We start from the raw sequence: 21,395 nt of genomic DNA, 5'->3' as shown, positions 1-21,395 counted from the left end.
CTCAGCAACATGCATTATAATCTATAATACATATGAACTACAGGAACATTCTTGCTAACACTGTATTCAAATTCAAAGCAGGAACCATCTGAGCCAAACTGTGCCCAAACTCTATCGCAGAGCAGCATAAAATGATAATGATTCTGTTTGATAATTCCTCCAAAGTACAGACAAAAATGTTCCCAAACTATGGTAGTTTTCTGCTATTCTATTACTCAAAAATGTACAAGAAATAAATTATAAATGTTATCCATGCTATAGTATGAAAGAGACCATGACTCTGAAACTTGTGGTAGCATATTAACCCTTCCCACTCTAGGCAGTTGGTGTCAACCTAACAGTGAGAGTAACAATTCCTTTTCCCTCAAGAGTAAAAATCAGCTTCAGAAGTTTTCCTTGGAGCAAATTTTTCAGGTGGCCCAGGAAGTCCAAAGGAAGGATAAAAAAAAAACATACCATTGCAAGACAGCCAGCACATTCACACAGGGCTAAGATTCATCTTGTTTATTTATTTATTTATTTTATTGTCCAAACAATATATTTGCAATGGTAAATACAAATATACTCCATGAAATGTTTTGAAAGTGGATCATCTTAATCTTTATGAAACTTTCCCAACTTGCTGTCTTTTTTTTCTACAGACTGAAGTCCAGCGTGTCTGAAAGGCATAATGTTCTTTTTTTAAATTTTCATTAAATTTTATTTAGTTTTCAAAATTTAAAAACATAAAACTTTATACATCATTATATCAACCTCAAGACATCTTTTACATTTCCTTACCTTTCTATATACACATTTTTTATTATATAATTTCAACTTAATATATAAATATAGATAGATATGAATATAGATATAAGGTTTTTTTAGATGAATAGCTAATGGAAAATAGCACCAAAATATCTCTTTTTGTAACACACCTTCCTCCAGTATATTAATCAAGTGCCCAAATTTAAGCATATGGCCCTGCCACCTTGGCAGATCTTGTAAAGCTAATTAGTTTCATCTGGAATTGATGATTTTTCCCTTTTAGACTATTTACACCTCTTCTTCTGTACACCAGACAGCAGGAAGAGAACTATTTCCATTTTTCCATATTTTTTGCCATAAACTCCCTCTGTTCCAGAATTCTTTCTCTCATATGTATGTGGAATTTTCTTTCTTTCTTTTGCTGGTTATATAAATGCCTCTTTTTCTGTGCTAAAACCGCTCCGCTATCTGTCAGAATTAGACTATTGGCATCGCCAAAACCTGACTGGGCATCCAGACAAGAATTTGGGGCTAATTAGGTAAGTCTTCTACTGACTTAAATAATCTGAACTAGGTCATTATGGACAGTCAGATCTCACAAGGTGGTTGTGGGGAAAAAAATTCAGAAGGAAGTGGGAGTTTTAGGTATGTTCACCGCCTTGAGTTTTAAAATCAAAATTAAAATGATAATAGAATATCTAAAATCAAAATTAGCAAACCATCCAAATATAAGTCTATTGGAAAATGTAACAGGAAAGCTAGGTAAAGTTGCTCATAATCGTTAATGCTGAGCTGTAGAGAAGCAGTGTGCTCTGAATATTCTTGAGCAGAACTGCCATCCATTCTCTATAGCAAGGATCTTCAAACTTGGCAAATTTAAGACTTGTGGACTTCAGCTCCCAGAATTCCTGAGCTAACATGACCTTGAGGAGGAATTCTGGGAGTTGAAATCCACATGTCTTAAAGCTGTCAGGTTTGAAGACCTCTGCTCTATAGCCTCAATTCTAATAGGGGTCAGACAGGCTGAGTTCACTGATGTTACTTATGGCACCATAGTCTCCTATATATATATATATATAAGAGGTGATTTTTTATATAACCCTTTAATCCCTTTATTCAAGGTAGAGTCAAAGAGTCTGAGTAAAACTGAGTGATTACTGACTGGATGCCTATGCGAAGTTCACAGCAGATATTTTCGCTTTGTCCCAATAGAGAAACATCTGCCATTGCCTAGGATTGAATTCTCAACCTTCCAAGTAGGAGGTGAATGTCTTCACCTCTGGGCCATCACACTGCTAAAATTTAATTTAAACAAGTTTAAATAACTTGCTATGATGCATGGGAAGGTAACCTTTTTATTTGTTTCTTTTCCTTTATTTTAATTTTTATTTCTTTCCACTTTCTGTTTTTCCTTTTTCCTTTTTGTTTTGCACTTATACAAATGATACATTCTATAATCAAAATTCTTTTGTCCGATGATATCATGGTGTTTATTATCTTATCATGGCTTCTACTAGATAATATGATGATAAGTATTATATTAAATATATGGAGTTTTCTTTTGTTTGATCAGTGTGATTATTGGCCAATTGCTTGTGTCAAAATATAAAGAACTGGATTAACTTTAAAAGGCAATAAAAATGGGAGATTTGAAGATTGCAGGCACATGAGATAGATCTCAATGCAAGAAGTATATCATTTGGCCTCATAAAGCTGGGCTAACTACGAATGGTTCCCTTTGTGAAATTCATATATGATGCAGAATGTAGGAAATCTTATCTTTAAGTTTTCCAGAAGCCTTTTTTCTCCCCATAGAGGAGTTCAAAAGATAATATAAAAAATGGCATCTGGTCAACAGATAAAGTGGCATTTTTTAATATTTTTTATCAGCAAGCCCTTACTGTTTGTGAAAGGTCATGCCTTTCAATAGAATATCAAAATCAAAAAATTGTTTGGATTACTAGGATACGTGTGTTTATGTGCATGTGTATATATATACACAAAACCTGAATTTCTCCTGAAGAAATCCATCAAAAATAGATATGTTGTTTAAAAACATATCCCTGTATATTTAAAAAAATTAAATAAATTCTGAACAAATATTGCATTAATCTACTACTCATATATTGCTTTAATATTGCATTAGTAGCAAATTAGAATCTAAGGCTGGAGTTCCATGTTTTGAATATTAACTGATGATGTTACCATGGCTGCCTTATAAGATTTTAATGGTCAGATTTTAATGAACCCCAGTAGAATTATAGCTAGTGTTCAAATAAAATGCAGTATGCTTTCTTGAAATCTGCAATTCACTGACTGCAAAGAAGGAAACTTACACTCATTACTTTCAGAGAGAGAACAAATGTTCAATTGTGGAGTCCTTCAGTTAAGAATCATCTCCTAGTCTGTTTTCCAGGCTATTCAGTTACATATTCTAGCTGGACAAGCTACTGACACACTTTCTGATACTAAAGTCCAACAGAGACAGCTACCCAGTAGACACTGTTCCTGCTTTTCTGGCAACATCAGGTGTACTTGTAGCCTTGATAGTTAAATCCTTCTCATTCCAGAAATTACAATTTTGATCTAGTCATTTCCAATTTACTTCTTTCCTCTGAATGCCTTACAATCTGTTTATTTCAGATTGAAGAAAAATTCCTCATTCAGAAAAATGAGGAAAAGCCATAGCATTTCTCATGGAAGTGGGCAGTTGCTGATCACATTTTTAAAATCATAAAATTAAAAGCCAGACATATAAGGCATAGTATAGTAGGGGAAAATGAAAAAAAATAAAAAGAAAACCAGCACAATACATTATTAGTAGTAAATATAATTGAACCTAAAGAAGGTTAAGTATATTTCAACTGTATTGATTTGAAAACCTTTGGTTTTAATATGTAATTAAATTAAAATGAAAGATATGTCTACAGAATATTTTGTCACCAATAAAATTAAGTTTTGGCTCTCCCCTGTTTATTTAATATTTCTGAAGAGGGCAGTTGCAAGAATAAAATTATTAAATTCTAAATCATAAAACATATGGTGATCATAAACAAAATCCACTGTATTTGGTATATTAAAAAAAAAACTATCTGGGCCTTTTAATGGATTTTTGGAACATATTTTAAGTAAATGAAAACAGAAAGGAGAAACTCTTCCATCTGAGATTAAAAATGTGCAAATTATTACTCTTACTCAATGGTATGCATTTTGAATTGCCAGTTGGGTGGAAATATATGGTTTAGACATTATTTTATTCCCAAGCATAACTATAGATGCTATAATAGTTGTATGATCAAAAGTAAATCCAAAAAGAATGTTTAAGCATATAGGCCACAGCACATTTGAATCCATTAGGAATGCATTAATGATCAAAGCAGCTCAGATGCTCCTGAATAAAGCACTTATTTTGCCCTGCAGTTGCCATAGTTTTTTGTCACTTTAATACTAGCATATCATCTGAGAAAACGCCCAACATGGTATTTTTTTCACTGTACTGTGTGCTTTGGGAGCCAGTGTTACTCATGTCTTGCCATTTTACTCAAGAGTGACTTTTCAAATTACCCCAAGTCCCTACCATATTAACAAAAAATGTGACAAGAAGTGGAGAGCTTTGTTATCCCCAGGTTGATATATTTGTAGCTGTCCCATGTTCTGTTGGTTCTACCATAGATTTGGGTTGGGAAAAGACACTATTATTTATCTGATATTCTTCAAGTTATATTACTTAGGTCTTTCTTCATCTTGTCTTTCTTCTCCTGAGCTGCTGGGTCTGTTCCAAGAAAAATAAGAGATGTTGAATTACTATTTTTGTTATTGTAACTCAATTCCTGCCTCCCTTCATTATCTCCTCAAGTGAAGTTAATTGACAGCAAGTCTTTATATCTTGATTTGTTCCCATTACAAGTCATTGTGCTCTTGAATAAACAGGTAAGGTAATAACTTTAATTATTTCTGCAATTAGATGTATCTAAAAGACCTGTTCTTTCATATGGAAAACCAGTCACAAAACTTTTTCTTTTGGTTTGTTGGATTTTCCATACTCTTACCATTATATGGTACAGAGGAAAAAGAAAAACAGAGATTAGCCCTGGCAACTTTCATCTGAAAACTGAATTTTTTTTAAATAAAATATCACTGTTTAGTTTCAACTGATAGGAGGCAAAAGATAAAAATGAACAAAGGAGAAATTAATCTGAATTGTTTTTAAATAAAATATATTAAGTTTCTCCTCCCAAAGCAAGATGCAAAGCTCATGTTTACACATTGTTGAATCAATAAAGGAGAATATTTGTAGCTCAGGGTTGAAATGAGCAGTCCTTGGTTCTCTTTGAGCTTGATTGTTTTCTCGCAGACATTTCATTACCCAAACTAGGCAGCAGTCATCAATGCTAATAAGACTAGACTAGCACTGATTATGTTATCTAGTTTGGGTAATGAAGCATCTACAAAAAAAAAAAAAAAAAAATTAAAAAAACACCCAACCAAGCTTAGAGAGCACCAAGCACCACTCATATCTTCAAATAATTCCATGTGTCTGAAATATACCTGAAAACAGGGATGGGTTTCTACTGGTTCTGTCCACCTCTGTAGAACCGGTAGCTCTGAAGAACAGCAGACATAGAACCGGTCCTACGTCTGCTGATGTTTTTGCCCACCCTCCCACCTGGGCTCTTACCTGATCTTTATTTCCTGATTTTTCAACTTCAGCTGCCGAACAAAGCACAGCTGCTGTTAAAAAAGCAGGAAAAGAGGGCTGTTTCAAAAGCTGCGTCTCTGCACACAGCATGCTGATGACTATTTACAGGTGCACTGCTCACAGTGTGCAGGGAAGCTCGTAAATCCCGAACTGGTAGTTAACCCTGTCGTATCCCACCCCTGCCTGAAAACAGAAAAAAAGTATACATTAGGCAACATCTCAAGGTTTGGTAGTAAACCACAGAACTCCTAACTTTATATAAGTCATCTCAATATCAGACTTGGTCAGATACTAAACTTAGTTCAATAAAATGAAGCCAAATGAAGCAGTTGATTCCCACCAGTGAAAAGGTGTCAGTGCCTTAAATACACACAGTGATAGAAAACCTGTAATTTGTTTTCCTTCCTGCCCTTCCCTTGAATTAATATAGTGTTTCTCAACCTTGGCAACCTTATGCTGCGTGGACTCCAGTTCCCAGAATTCCCCTGCTAGCATATTTGCTGGTAAATTGTTAGAGATGAAGTCCACAGATCTTAAAGTTGTCAAGGTGGAGAAGCACTGAGTAATGGTGCTTCATAGCCTTGAAATTGAAAACTTCTGGCTCTTACTTTATTCATTTTATTTCTCACAAAATATTAGGACACATTAGGTGCTAAATCATACATTTAAGAAAATTGTGTATGAAAATATTTAAACTGAAGGAGAAACAGAGAAAGACATGGGATTGTGTGTTTTTCTTTTTGGAGAAACTGAAAAGTTAATAAGTATACCCTTCCTTAATAAGGCATGCACATAACTATGCATATACTCTCAATGGGAAAAAAGCAGTTTTTTTAAAAAAACAATTTAAGCTCAAATAGATTAATGTAGCCAGAATTTCATGTTTTTCATATCTTCATTATTATTCTCAGCCAGTTCTTGAGTATTGAAGATTTGTCTTTAAATGAATCCAAACTCCAGCTCCTCTATAAGACAATGACGGTTTATTCAATAAATCAGCAAACAACAAATACCCTAATCAGGAAAGAATGGCTAAAAGCCAGGCAAGGTTAGTGTTGGGTTTGAGTTTGCTCTCTTTCCTTTTATTATCATTATCATGAGACACACCCTACCACACCCAGGCCTATATGCAGTTCTAGTTCTCACCACGCCTAACCTATTATCTCTAAATGCTATTAACCCTATAACATGTCTACATCCCTAACCTATTCCACCATCACTAACTGATATCCACCTGGTGCCACCTTCACCATGTCTTAACTCAATGCTTAATTACCACCTATATGTGCTCCAATCCCCTTTAACAATATGCACCACATCAATACATGAAAAAAGCCATTTCCAGCCCTGCAGGTGTTTCAGAATCCATCCTTCAACCCACAGTTGCCTCAGAATCTATCCTGCAACTCACAACTCTGCTGACTCATTCTAATCTAAAGCAACCTTCAACACCTTCAACCCCGCTTGTGCAGGGTCATTTGCAAAAATGAATCAAGCAAACGTAAATTCATTTATACTATAAACTCACTCGCCAAAACCAACACCATCCATAAGAACCTCCGTTGCCGCCCTGACCTAACCATACAGCAACGTGCCCGCTCCGTGCACTCCGCATCGAACTCAAAAACCGTCTAGATAATGGAGAGAAGGACCTGTACATTGACTACCATGCTGACTGTATCAAAAGTAAACCACTCAACCCAATACTCAGCTTTTACCCTCAACCACAACCCTACCTCAACCCATCCACCATCACCCAAGACTAGGCACGCACGCCCCCAACTACCTCAATTCCAACTACTGCCGGCCTTAAATGCAAACTTCTCAATGCAAGAAGCCTCGTGAATAAAATACCTGAATTTCTCTTCCTCCTAAATATGGCTAACTTGACATTATATTTGTCTGTGAAACATGGCTCAATGCATCTCTCCCGACTCCATTACCACAGTAAGAGACTATCATGTTTACAGATCAGATCGTGAAAATCGTCGAGGAGGTGGAGTTGCTATATTCTATAAAAAATCCTTACATCAACACCATCGGTTAGCACACAAGCAGCAATACAGATCCGGCATCAGCAGGTCTAAGGTGATATTCTCCACTGCCAGCTGACTTGCTGTGAGGTGTGTTAGGAGCTGACGGGCTCCGTAACGAACTCGGAGCCCAACAGTTATTCATTTGATACTTAGCTGGACCTTTTCTCAAACTATTCCACCATTCCAAAATCTAAATAAAATGTTCTTGTTGTCATAAAGGCACCTTGACCAAACTCAAGAAGAGGGTCTGTAGCAACATAAACATATATAGGAAGGAATGGTTTTGGGAAAATTTTCTCCAATCAATTATTTTACTGGATTTTTAAAAATAATTTATTTCGACAACCACTGGAGTCACTGGTGTAAATACCTTTGTCATAAAATATTTCTCAAGTGATTAGTTAGAGTAGGAACACATGTCTTCTTTATACTATCAAGTACAATAAGCAAATGGAAAAGCAGATGTACAAGTGTTAGGTAAACCAGAGACGGCCAATATCTGAAAAAAGGCAAACTTCTCCATAATGCTCATTTCCAGAGCAAAAGGAAATTCCAAACATACAGGAAATAGACAGGATAATTGTTAATAAATCCAAACTACGGTAAGAGTCTGTGTAAGTGTGTGTGTCAGAGAATGAGAAATAGACAGAAGGAGAGGAGAGAGAGAGAGAGAGATTTCCATGTTTTCTTATTTGGTAATATAATGACTCCATTTTGTATAAATAAGGGAAAGAAAAAAATATCTTGATTTGAATCAAGAACTTATTAACTTACTTATTTCAGTTCGGAAAAACAATCCTATATATTAACCTTCTGTAACTTAGGTTCCAATCAGATATGTGGAACATGTCCTTTGCTCACACATCTGGAAAGCATTCAGTTTTGAGATACTATGTTAGCCTGTATTTGGAATATAGAGTATAACGAGTTGGAAGGGAACTTGAAGTCTTCTAGTTACTTAGCCAGGAACATGATCTCCTGCTTGAGCAGATGATTGGACAAAAGTTCCAAGAAGGCTAATATTCCAAATAAATAGCTGTCCAATCTCTTCTTTAAAATCTCTGGTGATGGAGTACCCACAACTTCTGGAGGCAAGCTGTTCCACAGATTAATAATTCTCACTGTCAAGAAAATCCAGACCTTCTTTTCTATTCAAGGGAACAAAGGATTTCTGTTCTAGCCACATTGTTTACTTCCAGAAGTTGAATGTTCATGGGGACATTCCACTTATTGCATGAAGTCTTTTATACAAAATATGCATATGAGAAGGCCAGGGAATGTGATCCACTTACCCTACATTTATGTCAATGTAGATTATTTCTCACTTTATTCAGATACTTGTCTTTGGTCCTGAAACTGGATATTGACAGATCTGTATATAATGCCTATATCTCTCCAGCTTCCTAACTTTATTTTTCCATTTTTTCCCCCTTGAATTGAGTAAATGATTCTAAAGGAAAATTTATACTCATGTTTATCTGAGATCAAATAATGGTTTCTACACAGAACCCTAATAAAGGTGGTCCTAGTTCTCTTAAATTATATTCAAATATGAACATCTCTCATTGAAGGTCAGCACAAGGTGGAATGTTCGCCATTAGTTAAACTGCAACTAGTATGAAGGTTTTTTTTTTAAGTGTTATGGTCATCTTTATAAAGCCTGGGTAAGTTTCTGTAGTCTATCTCAGTATGACTCCAGCATTTATAGAGAGGGATGACTCCTAATAGCATCTGTTTTCAGCAGCAAGTAGGATACAGACTAATTACAGCAATCCACTACCTCAGTTTAGTAAAACTTGAAACTGTCTGACCAGTCAGACAAATCCATTAGGATTTTATTGGGTCCTAAAAAGAGTTATGTGATTCCCTAGGATCCAATCCTTGTCAATCAGGCATGGTAAATTGGATTCTTGAATAGGGAAATCCCTAAGGGAGAGTAGATGTTATCTAGATCAGATGCAGTGATTTTTTTTCAGCTCTGTGCTCACTAGGTTCTGTTCTCTCTTTAGTGAACCAATAAAACCATAATAAGTATTGATTAACCCATTACTGAGCATTATCCACTGGCTTTTGCCTGACTGTATTTAAACACAACACACTACCTTTCATGCTGCCACTGCACAGCTGTTCGCTTTGACTTTGGCAGGATTGCCAAGTTAGTGACGGATATTGGCTTTTAGAATGCTTCAAGTCACTCTGTGCTACATTTCAGATGTGCTATTATTATAAATGCTCAGCTCTGGAATACAATGCATTTGCTTATTCAAAAAAGGAAAGGAAATGACCAAGAGAATCACAGCTCCCTTTGCTGAGATTTTCAGCACATAACTGTAACTTTTGCAATTTGTACTTTGTTACAAATATTGTTTAATTATAGTTGCTACAAACAACAACATTTATGTTATCTTTATTTTAAATGAACTAGAACAATGATCTTTTTGGCTTTGTAAACCTTTGGACTCTAGCATCATGCTGATTCCATTGTTCATCTGCTGTCAGAACATGTTGCAGTATTCATCTGATGTTCGGGTGCAGCAAGATTGCCTTCTACTTGAAATGAAGAGCTTTTTAGCTGTGGGAACCTTAAGATTTTCTGTAAACAGATGGACAGTTCACATGCAAAGCTATAACGTATGTCACTGCCAATCTAGTGTGATTGTACAGCTCTCTACTAATCATTAGCTTGTTGGTGACTCTCTGAATTTTATCCTGAGAGCTGCTCAATACTTGGGAATTCAGAGATCACCTCAGTAAATTAAGTTTGATTATAGAGAACAAGGTCATGAGCCAAATGGTCACAGGTCAAACCAAAGAAAAGCACTTCAAGTTTTTTTTAAATAATATATCGCAGCTTTAAAAATTAGTTTATTTTCATCTCTTGCAGAAACAAAGAAGGAACAATGAAAAAGGGAAAGTTGCATTTGTCTCTCTCAATTTTTAGGTGTCCTTTTCAATGCTTGGTGGCATTTCTGTGTTCATTATGGAATAGCCACGTGCTATTTGATCAAGTGATTATTTGATCAAGTGATTTTCAATAAATTATCAAAATAAATGGCATTCACTTCATTAGATGCAGAGAAAGTATAGCTGGAACAAGGGACAAGTATTAATTGAGGACTCTGAAGAAACTGACACTCCATCTTATGACCCTGAGGCTGTATTATTCAAGATACCCCATGATGGAAAGAAGTCTGTCTCCATAGCAATTACCTAAATCTTTTATCAGTCATTTCTGGAAGAAAATTAGAGCAATTGTGTCAGGATGGTCATATGGGCAGAAATTGCACACTCATTCAAACCACTTACGTCTCCGACTTTGTCCCTGCTTGATAGCGCTTTTGTTTACTCCTATGCCTTTGAAAGCTTGATTGGAAATGAGCAGATGTGTCGTACTGTAACCACAAAGGGTTGTCCTTTGTTTTCTATATATTTCTTTTATTCTTTTTCTAGGATTGTCATGAAATTACACTGTTTTCCTGTTTATTAAGCAAATGACACCCCTAAACTAAAAGCAAGGGAGGTGATAAGGGGGAAGGGAAGAAGGAAGAAAAAGAGTGAGAGAGAAATAGAGAGAGAGGAAAAAGAGATGGAGAGAGAGAGGAAGCACTTTGATCAAGGCTAGTTAAAATTAGCAGCTGCAAATTTTTCCTTGTCCATGGATTTAATTATTAGAGAACTTGATAATATTTAATAGTACAGGTTAATTTGATGGGACACTTTGTAGGGAAAAATGCTGTGAAGAGCTGTTCCCTATTTCATCACATCATATCACACTTGTAGAATTTTATTGACTAGATAATTGGCATGTCACTGCAGTCTGAGCTGGTTTGGGGGAAGGCAGCCTAGTGAGCTTATAAAATTGCCTGTTAATTTTGTAAGTATTAAATCTAATTAAGATATGAACTTGGCTTTTTTTTCTTTTTCAAAACCTGAATATTTGGATTCTCCCCCCCTCCCCCCCCGCAGCTGGAGGTTATAATTAGAATATAATGCTTAACTATTGATCAATATTAGGTGCTGCCTGTACTGAGTGCTATGAACAACTGCCTAAGCTCTCCCTTCAAGTTCCTTGTTTGAAGAAAATTTACAATTAATAGCTTTCTTACAACAGGAGAGATATCCTCCTTCTTCATGGCTCAGCTAGGGACCTGCCAGACTAATCTATTCCCAGTTTGCTGGCCATGGTCCTTTACTCTATCTGTCTTAGCATATTGATTTCTGAGCTGTCTTATTGGTTCCTAACATAATTATACCAGGAGTGGCTCTCTTAGTACAGCTAATACATTTACACCATGGCACCTAGGGAAGCTTATTATAACAGCATCCGGTAGCAGTGTTATAGTTAAGGGTCAGTTGCCATTTCCATTAGAAACGCCATTTTTCAGAGGTTTGTACCTTAGCTATTTTAATTTATATCAAACTGAAACCTGGCACAGTTATTGTCTGCCTGGATTTAATATCTCCTTTATTATTAAAACATATTCAAATCATTCAGAAGACTTTCATAGAAATGCAGAATGATACATTAAGTTTACCTGTTCTTTCAGCTTTTTATTAATTGGAAACATTAAATGTAGTTTGTATAACCTTATTTTTTTCCCTTTTAAATGTTTTAAATTATTCTCATGGTTCTAACTATTGCAGAAGAAAACATTTATAAAATGCTTTTAAAATCTTCAGGAACTTAATGTTATTATTATATTTATTATTAACAATTAATAGATTTGTTCACATATCCTAGTTAGCTGACTTATTTATTGTATGCATATGCAATTGCATTTTATTTCTATGGTTTATTATAAAGTATTCTGTTACAGAGCTGTCACAGGAATGGAAAGATAGATATATAGAATTATATTTGTGAGATTATGTATGAAGAATCTTAATAACAAGCAAAAATTGACAAAAATAAATTTGAAAATCATCCATCAGATGTTTCAGATAACCTATTTACACAAAAATTTCATCATATAATGATCAACAATTTAAAGAGTAATTATATATTGATACATACCAGTTTACCTTCAGTTTTTTTAAAAAAACCTTGAAGTCTCTGTTTTATTTTGATATATTAGCTGTGACTATTTCTAAACCAGTAAGTTAAAAGTATAATACAGTATAGAGGTGTCATGGTTTCTAAACAAAAACATTTGCAAATATTTAGATGTAATAAATTACTGACTGTTATATCTCCTGCCCTAACTTAAGTAGAAGGTATGTGTGTGGTTTAGCAAAAAGCTCCATATAGGCAATCACTATCAAGAAATCAGAAATAAAAAAATAAATAAAATAATCAAAATGGATAAATAAAACTCTGCAATAGGTTTAGAAATAGATTTTGTGTATGTTTTTTTTTTTGGAGTTTCTTACTATTCTAAAAGAGATATATGCATTCTGGCACAAGCATTCTGCATCCTGTTATAATTTGTCAAATACATTTTTAAATTGCACAGTAATTAGTAGTATACAATATTTACCACCATTTAAATTACTATACAGTTAAAGCTAATGAAATAGGCATGTCATAGATTTATTTTTATGGTCTCAAAGTTTAACCGCACTGCAGAATAACAATCCAAAATGACCCTTAAGGGTTAGAACTAAAGAATCAAAGAATTGGAAGGAACCTAAGATGAATAACATTTAACCCCTTGCACTCTGTAGGATTTTGTACATCATCCCTAATAGATGACTATCCAGTCTGTTTTTGAAAACCTGCAGAGAAGGAAAAGATATCACTTCATGCACTAACCTATTCAATTGATTGATAGCTTTTCCTTATTATTTGCATATGCTAAATAAATGAATCCCTATGATTAATCTGTATCTACAGTGTATCCTTGAATTTCATCTTATTGGTTCTTATAGTCTTACCCTCTAGAACAAATCACAATAAATTCAATCTACAATGTAACAGCTCTTTAAATATTTGAAGATGACTGAAGATCCCTCTCGATCTTCTCTTTTGTAAGAATTTGAATATTTTTTTTACTGCTCTTCTTAGGACTTCGTTCTCAGTCCTTTCACCATCTTGGTAGCCCTTCTCTGGACTTGTTCTGGTTTATCTTGTGCATATCTAAAAGCAATATTCCAAGTGAGCCTAACCAAAATAAGGTATATTGTGATTCAAAGCATTTACTAATCTGAACTTTATGCTGGTGCTGCTGCCAAGACGTTATTGTCTGTATTAGTATACCCTTATCCTTCTCATGTGCTGCTGTTAAGATTTTCCTCATTCTGCATATTTGTTTTTCTTTTTTTTACACATCTTTATATTTCTCCCTGAAAATTGTATTCTTCTTTTTTCATATTCACTGTTTTAATTTGTTAATCTCCCTCCACCATGTACTAGCACCCCACCTAAGTTTGTATTGATTGCATATTTGATCAGCATTTTCTTGACACCCTATTCATATCATTTATAAAAAATATTGAATAGCACTGAAACCAGATTAGGGCCATGCATTACCATATTTGAGATGTTTCTCCAGACAGATTTCACATTGTTTATATCTATGTTGTTATAACTGAACACACTCAAAACCGTAGAAATGGTGGTAGATTTTAGAAGAAACCTTCCCATACTACCACCTCTTACAATACTAGATAACACAGTATCAACAGTAGACACCGTCACATTTCTAGGTTCTATTATATCACATGACCTAAAATGGACACCTAACATCAAAAACGTCATCAAAAAAGCACAACAAAGAATGTTCTTTCTGCACCAACTCAGAAAGCTAAACTGACCAAGGATCTGCTGATACAGTTCTACAGAGGAATTATTGAGTCTATAATCTGCACCTCTATAACTGTCTGGCTTGGTTCTGCAACTGAACAGGCCAGACACAGTCTTCAGAGGATAATTAGGACTGCAGAAAAAACAATTACTACCAACCTGCCTTCAATCGAGGACCTGCACAAGTCAAAAAAAGGGCTGTGAAAATATTTACAGATTCTTCACATCCCAGACATAAACTGTTTCAACTCCTTCCCTCAAAACAATGCTATAGAGCACTGCACACCAGAACAACTAGACACAAGAACAGTTTTCCCCCAAAAAACCATCACTCTACTAAACAAATAATTCCCTCAACACTGTTCAACTATTACAAAGTCTGCACAACTATTACTGTTAATCTTCTCATCACTCCTTATCACCTATCCCCTCCCACTTGTGACTGTATAACTGTAACTTTGTCGCTTGTATCCTTACGATTTATATTGACTGTTTCCTAGTATGATTTGATTGCTTATTGTACCCTATAACCATTATTAAGTGTTGTACCTTATGATTCGTGATTCTTGACAAATGTATCTTTTCTTTTATGTATACTGAAAGCATTTGCACCAAGACAAATTCCTTGTGTGTCCAATCACACTTGGCCAATAAAAAAGAATTCTAATTCTAATCTATCCTTATGTTGTAGTTCGCCGGCAGCAGGTTGAGGTCTCAGCGGAGGCTTCATTGGCTACATTTCAGTTGGAATTGTCAAAAGAAAGTATCTGTTCACACAAACACATACAGACACAATTTAAGAAAACTGTCAAAGTAGCCATTCTAAGCTTTTGGGGACAGCATGGTTACTTTTGATGTTTCATTCCTACCAATCTAATCACACAAAATACAACTTAAATTTGCAATTTGAACAAGAAAATCAATTCAGATTTGAATTCCCAATCATTTCAGTAAAATGAACATTACTGCATATAAAAGGCCTGCTGAATCATCAAATGTGTGATGTTTTAGATGACTTCAGTTTGACACATCAAATTCATTGCAAAGAAATAATTGCCTTTTAATCAATTCTTCAGACTGAATATTTGTACAGTCTTATTAGAGATTTCATTCATATTAGTTCATCCTATTTGGCTCCTACATATTACACATGCGAGAAAAACAAAATGTTCTGTGTTCTTCTCTGGTCTGGACTTTAATCCACTTGAATGAAGAACCCATTGGTAATTTTTATTCTTCTTCTTACATGCAGGCAAGTCTCAGCACCTTTACCTTTCTGTTATATATCTGTATCCTATCATGTTCCATCAAAGTTGGCTATTTTTTATTTTGATGCAAAATGCATGGAAATGGACAGTTAGGACACTTCTGTCACCCAGTGTCCTGTAAACAGCAAGCCAAGCATAAGGAGGACTGGGAAATAAAGTGCAGCAAGACCTTAGGAGATCTCTAGTGGGTCACTAAATAAGCACATGCATGTCAGTGGGAATGGGAATCCCGCAGAGAAATAGGGATTAAAGGGTTAGAGGGACAGACAGTCATTCGACATGACAGAGATGAGAAAGAGGGTGAAAGAGGGTTGAGAGCCCTGAGGGGCAAAACTTGTGTGGAGATCATTTCCATGTTGGGGGATATATGGGAAAAGAACAACAAGATTGAACCCCTATGAGGAGAATGTCATCTTATCACTAATACAAAATCACTTTTTCTATTTAAAAAAAAACCCTAGCCAGATATTTGTGGGTGGATTGATTATCAGTACCATATAAGCAAACAGAAAAGTAATCCATGTTACTTATTGCAAAAATATTGCTGCATGGAGTATCCAGTCACAGTGATGCATGGCAGCAGTGTAGAATGTATCAGTAATAGAAGTATTTTGATTCACATAAGTAAAACTTTCTAATAATAAACTCAACCTGCTTCAAGCACAGTATTCGAAGTTCAAAGCCCAAGCAGATTTTCACACAGAAGCGTTGATTGCCAACCTTCTTTGCATTAAAAATTAAGTAGAGGTGCATATGATCCAAGGCTCTTATAAGCATATATGTTGCATTTCATATTTCTAAAACCTGTATGTGTTTGTAAAATTTCTTTCTGCTGTTAAAAAAAAATAGTTGGTATGCCACATCATAACAAAGAAGAATTGCAACTATTTATTTCAGTGTTCCTAATTCTTGTCAGACTGTGACCTGGAACTGTGATGCAGAATTTTTCAAAGTCAGCCTGAAAGAAGGGGTGTACATTTATCATTTTTTTTACCTTAGTCACCTGTGCAGCAGCACTTGTGAAGGTCTGTTTTTATTTAATTCTCAAGATTTTGTTGTTAATAGAAAAACTGTCCCATAAATTAGGGAAGTGCTCAGTTATGGGCTTGACAAAGATTGATTTTGGTCCTACGATTGGTCACCACTGGCAAGTGAGGGTCAGCTACTCTACTGCAAATGGTACATGCAGTTTAAAGGTAAACGTAATAAACATTTTGCAGGCCAGAAGAAAAATGTCCATCCAGAAAGATAATACTATTTTGATATTTGTAATCTGACGCTCTTCAATATTTTATTCTAGAAAGTGACCCCATATATTTTAAATTCTTCTTCATATATCTATTCAGAACTTAGAATTTCCCATTTATTTAATATATAGCTAGGCATAGATTAATTTGAAAAATCTGGTCAGATGTTATCCACATAAAGGTACATAGAATATGTGGCTTATTTAAAAAGCAGAACTAGGTAGAATGGATGGTGGGATTGATTCATTTTTCTTTTTTTCTGTCATTCTAGACACTGTTCCATCAATTAACCAATCATTTTTGATTGCCTCTTGAGCAATCCTTAGTTTCCAAAACTGAAATTAAAATCTGAGATGTTTGTGACACTTATACCTATTTGCTGCATTTAAATATCACTTCTCTGTCAATGCACCCAAAAGCTTTATAGTATAGAAGAAAAAGAAAGTATAGCCAGTGCATGAAACATTTCTGAAGAGGAAGAGTCAAATACTTTTTTATATTTACGAGAATAAATATTTTTTACATTACTCACCATTACTTCTAAGCCATTGAGGAAGAAGTTAAACATTAACAATCCCCAAGGAGACACTTGGGAGCCCCTGCTACTAAAATCCTTGCATTGAGAGATCTGTCAATTATTTCCAAGTTGTTTATTTAACTGTTTAAATGAAACATTTAAGCTTTAAATAATAACTGAATAGTAAAACTTCAAAACTGCTTGATTGGTTAATCACTTCTCCATTACTTCCCTTTTTATCAAACATTAGGTTTTATATCATTTAGCAATAATACATCTAATTCATACATTAAAAAAGAATACATCTTTGCAAGAGTACTTTCTTATCTTAATTTTTAAATCAAAGTTTTATTTGCTGTTAGGATGTGGTTATGTGATTTTTTAAAAAAAATATAATGGTTTCTTATGCTTATAAACAGCATCTGTGCGTAAAAAAGACATTTTCTTGACTTTCAAACTTTATTGACAAATAATTGTCACATATACTATAAACAAGATTCATTCTTTAAGCTATTGTTGATATGTTGATTTTTGCAACTCTATATGGTCTATACATACTATTTTCAAATATTTTCCAATTATCACAAAACATTTTAAACTAGGTTTTATTTCTTTAAGAACTCTAACCTGCTAATATTTCCAAAATTATTGATAACCCCTTCAAAGATAAGTTCTCTGCCACCCCAAAATGAGGGTTTTGTTTGTTTTACTAAAAACATCAGGGGTGGGATTCTACAGGTTCGCACTTATTTGCTGAACCGGTTGTTAACATTCTAAGCAGTTCGGAGAACCGGTTGTTAGAAGAAATTACTGGCCTAATCCTGTAAGTAAGGCAGGAAGGAAACATTCTGGTGTTGCTTACAGAAACTGCCTCTCTATTAACTCTTATTACATTCTTGGCAGGACTAGACTTCCTGTCTCTGGAACTTCTCTGGAATTTTTTTTCCTCCTTTGCTGGTACTTTGCTTGTGTGGAGTGACCATTCAAAGTTACAATGGCACTAAAAAAAGTGACATAACCGTTTTTCACGCTTACGACTGTTGCAGCATCCCTACAGCCATGAGAGGCCAGGCGAGGAGATGTGTGCCTCGATGTGAGAGATGTTGAGTTGGCCACGGCCAGCCAATAGCATGACTACCAAGCCATGACCATCAATTAAGCCACGCCCAGAGAACCGGTTGTTAAAAAAATTGAATCCCACCCCTGAAAACATATTTGGATCACACTTATAAGAAATGTATTGGCCCTCATGAAACACCATATTTTGGTGTTTGCTATGTGGAATAAGGTTTTTACCTGAGATCTATATGCTTCCCATTTGTCTAGCATTCTGAAATACATTTAAGATGTGACTTTTCTCGCAGGCCTTGAATTATGAAGGGTAGATAGCAATAGCATTTAGACTTATATACCAGTTTAAAATGCTTTATAGCCTCTCTAATCAGTTTACAGAGTTAGCGTATTGGCCCCAACAATTTGGGTCCTCAGATATTGTTAATTTTATTTATCCTATTCTTTATTCCTTTTGTTTTATAACTTTATTATATTGTAGTTTTATTTTTACTGTATACTCTCCAAAGTTAGTTTGCCTCAGAGAGTGCTTAAACTAATTAATTAAAACCTTACATTTAATTCAACATTTAGTCAAGGTGCTGGAGTAAATAGTTTCAGGGACTCTTAAAGCCATCTTTGCAAAAGAGATGACCCTGGCTATCCTGTAGAATGACCTTTACAAGGAGAGAGAAGGAAAAATACAGCCTTGTTATTATTCTTCCATTCTCAGCTGTTTCTGATATTTTTAACTACTGTAATTCCTTTTGAAATTATTAAAGCACGGGAGAAAAATCACAAAATGCAAAGACCTGCAAATAAAAATAGAACAACTATTGCAAAAAAAAGCAAAGATAGTACCAATACTAAAAAGTTGGGGAAGGAGAATTTCTGTACAAAGGCCATGGGGTGCTCTCCAGAAGCAGGTGCCATTTTGGCAGTAGCCACAATTGTCTCATCACATCTGGGATGGCACCACATGATCTCCGCATAGGAAGGCAGATCAACTGTTCATTTTTTCCAAAGCAGTCTTCAGAAAAATTAAGTGAAGCAAGGCATAATGGTATGGAACTCATTTGGCAGGAAGAAGAAAATGGGGTACTTCAGGAATAGGGCGGGTGAAACCCAAGACAGATCATGTAAGTGGGGGAGGGTCTGCAGTGCACACCTGGACTTGTGCCAAGTGTCATATGGTGCTTAACAACTGCAACAGAAAGAGCAAGAATTGTGGTCATTTAGTGAATTAATCATATGGCATATTGCTTATCAACCACCATTATTTATGATTCTAGGCTCAATTGAGGTGATAAGTTGAGGACTATCTGTATGCTTTAAATGGATGAATTAGTTTTCTCTTAAGAATCAATTGTACAAACTTAAAAAAAAATAAGGTTTAAGAATTTTCTATCCCCTAATATTATTTTTCTTCCCTAAGAAGCTTGCTGTTGTGGCTCATTGGCAGGGTTGCCTCTTCTGAAGGTTGCGTGTTGCTTGGACAATAGTGTTTTTTTTTTAAAGGTGATTGAGAAGTGTGTTACCACTTTACATATTTTTGTATATAATTCACTAACACGATTGTGTATTTCTGTGAAATATAGATGTGTTATTTTGATCTGAGTTATGTATGTTAGACAATAAGAATAAACCCACTGATGCAATTAAAAATATTCAAAACACAGAAATGGATGGCTGAAGAGAAGGAGGGGGTGTAAAAAAACTAGTGGCAGGAATTTAAAAAAAAAATGAAAGCAGAATGAAAGCTGTGGACTGCCTACTGAGATTATCAGGAAGTACATTATAGGTCAGACAAAAAGGAATATGAATTAGGTGTGTTGAGGTAATTCCCCGTTAGGAGAATGAGTACACACAGGGAGACATAGTGAGAATAGTGAAGAATAACACACAACTAGCACACAGATACACTGTATAGTAAAATGTAGGTTTTTACTTCCAGTAAAACATTTAAGCAAAATCCAAACAAGCAGTCCAAGTCATTCACGGTTAAAGCAGTCAGTTTTCAGTCCAGGGATAATCCAATAACAAAGTCCAGTATCAAAAACAGTTCAGTAAATAGACTCACATCAACGGCAACACTCTCCAGAAACACCAGAACAGAACAACCCAGGTTTCTGGCTCCATCTTATGGCCATTTGAGGAACCACACCCAATTACAATTTTAGCATTTCCTTAAAGAGACAGTATTAAAATGTCGATCCTGGTTTATATATTTTCCAACCCAACTAACTGTTAGGTGACTTACATTCCTAACATTGTGGGGGGAGTAACAGATCACAGAAGAACCCAAGCAACCAAGTAGAATAAGGCTGAGCCTTTCTGTTTCCCTTGAAGCAAAACTGTCTAAATAAATTCCTTCAAAAGAGTGAGACACAACGAGCAGACCATCAGCTTCCTAGCACCTTGATACTGAAGTTTGGAGAGCTAGAAAACTCACTTCTTCATGTTAATGTCAGAGGGATCATTATGCTTTTTCTCTTATTTTGTTCATATAGGTAAAAAAACCTGAAACTATATTGAAGGCTGCAAAGTCAAAAATCACCTGATTATGTGTACTTCTGAATCTCTTTGGATGAATTCAGAATCATTTGATTAAGTCCAGAATCAACGTTTCAGTTCAAAGGTGTGACTCAGCTGACTCTAAGCCAGGGGTGTCAAACTTGCTTTGTCATGTTGTTGTCATTGATGTATTGTGAGTTTTTTCCCTTAGCTAAAATGGGGGTGGGCATGGCCCATGGATTGCGAGTTTGACACCCCTGCTCTAAGTCAAGTGGTATTGTGGTTAGCTGGCAGCAGGTGCAGATGGCTGAGGAGAGCGATGACTCTGATGAGGGGCCAGGACCATCAGGGAGTGGACTTCTGCCTTCAGGGATTGTGGGGGCTGGTAGCAGTGACGAGGAGGTTCCCGAGGAGCCTCTGCCAAGTGCGCGTGAGCGCAGGATGATTCGTAGAAGAAAACACCTGGAGCAGCACAGGTGACTTGGGAATAAGGATGCAATGTAATGGTCCCTCCATCCTGGGAATATAAGCCTGATTTCAAAAGGTTTTTGCTTTTCTAAGGACTCAGCATTATG

General features: G+C 35.4%; 1 long non-coding RNA gene across 1 annotated transcript; it reads right to left on the bottom strand.

Annotated features, from left to right (window-relative positions):
* Positions 1-554: 554 nt before the first annotated feature.
* Positions 555-17,350, bottom strand: LOC148131497 (uncharacterized). Its single transcript, XR_015748379.1, has 3 exons — positions 17,272-17,350; positions 5,426-5,629; positions 555-658 (listed from the first exon to the last, which is right to left on the bottom strand). It is a non-coding gene; the product is annotated as an uncharacterized LOC148131497 (long non-coding RNA).
* Positions 17,351-21,395: the final 4,045 nt, after the last annotated feature.

This window comes from Notechis scutatus, chromosome 3 (genome assembly GCF_049901735.1).
Source record: "Notechis scutatus isolate UNSWTSFEM ecotype Mainland chromosome 3, rNotScu1.2, whole genome shotgun sequence".
In the NCBI taxonomy this organism is placed as follows: domain Eukaryota; kingdom Metazoa; phylum Chordata; class Lepidosauria; order Squamata; family Elapidae; genus Notechis; species Notechis scutatus.
The sequence above is the reverse complement of the archived record's forward strand: the minus strand, read 5'-3'. Positions and strand labels throughout refer to the sequence as shown.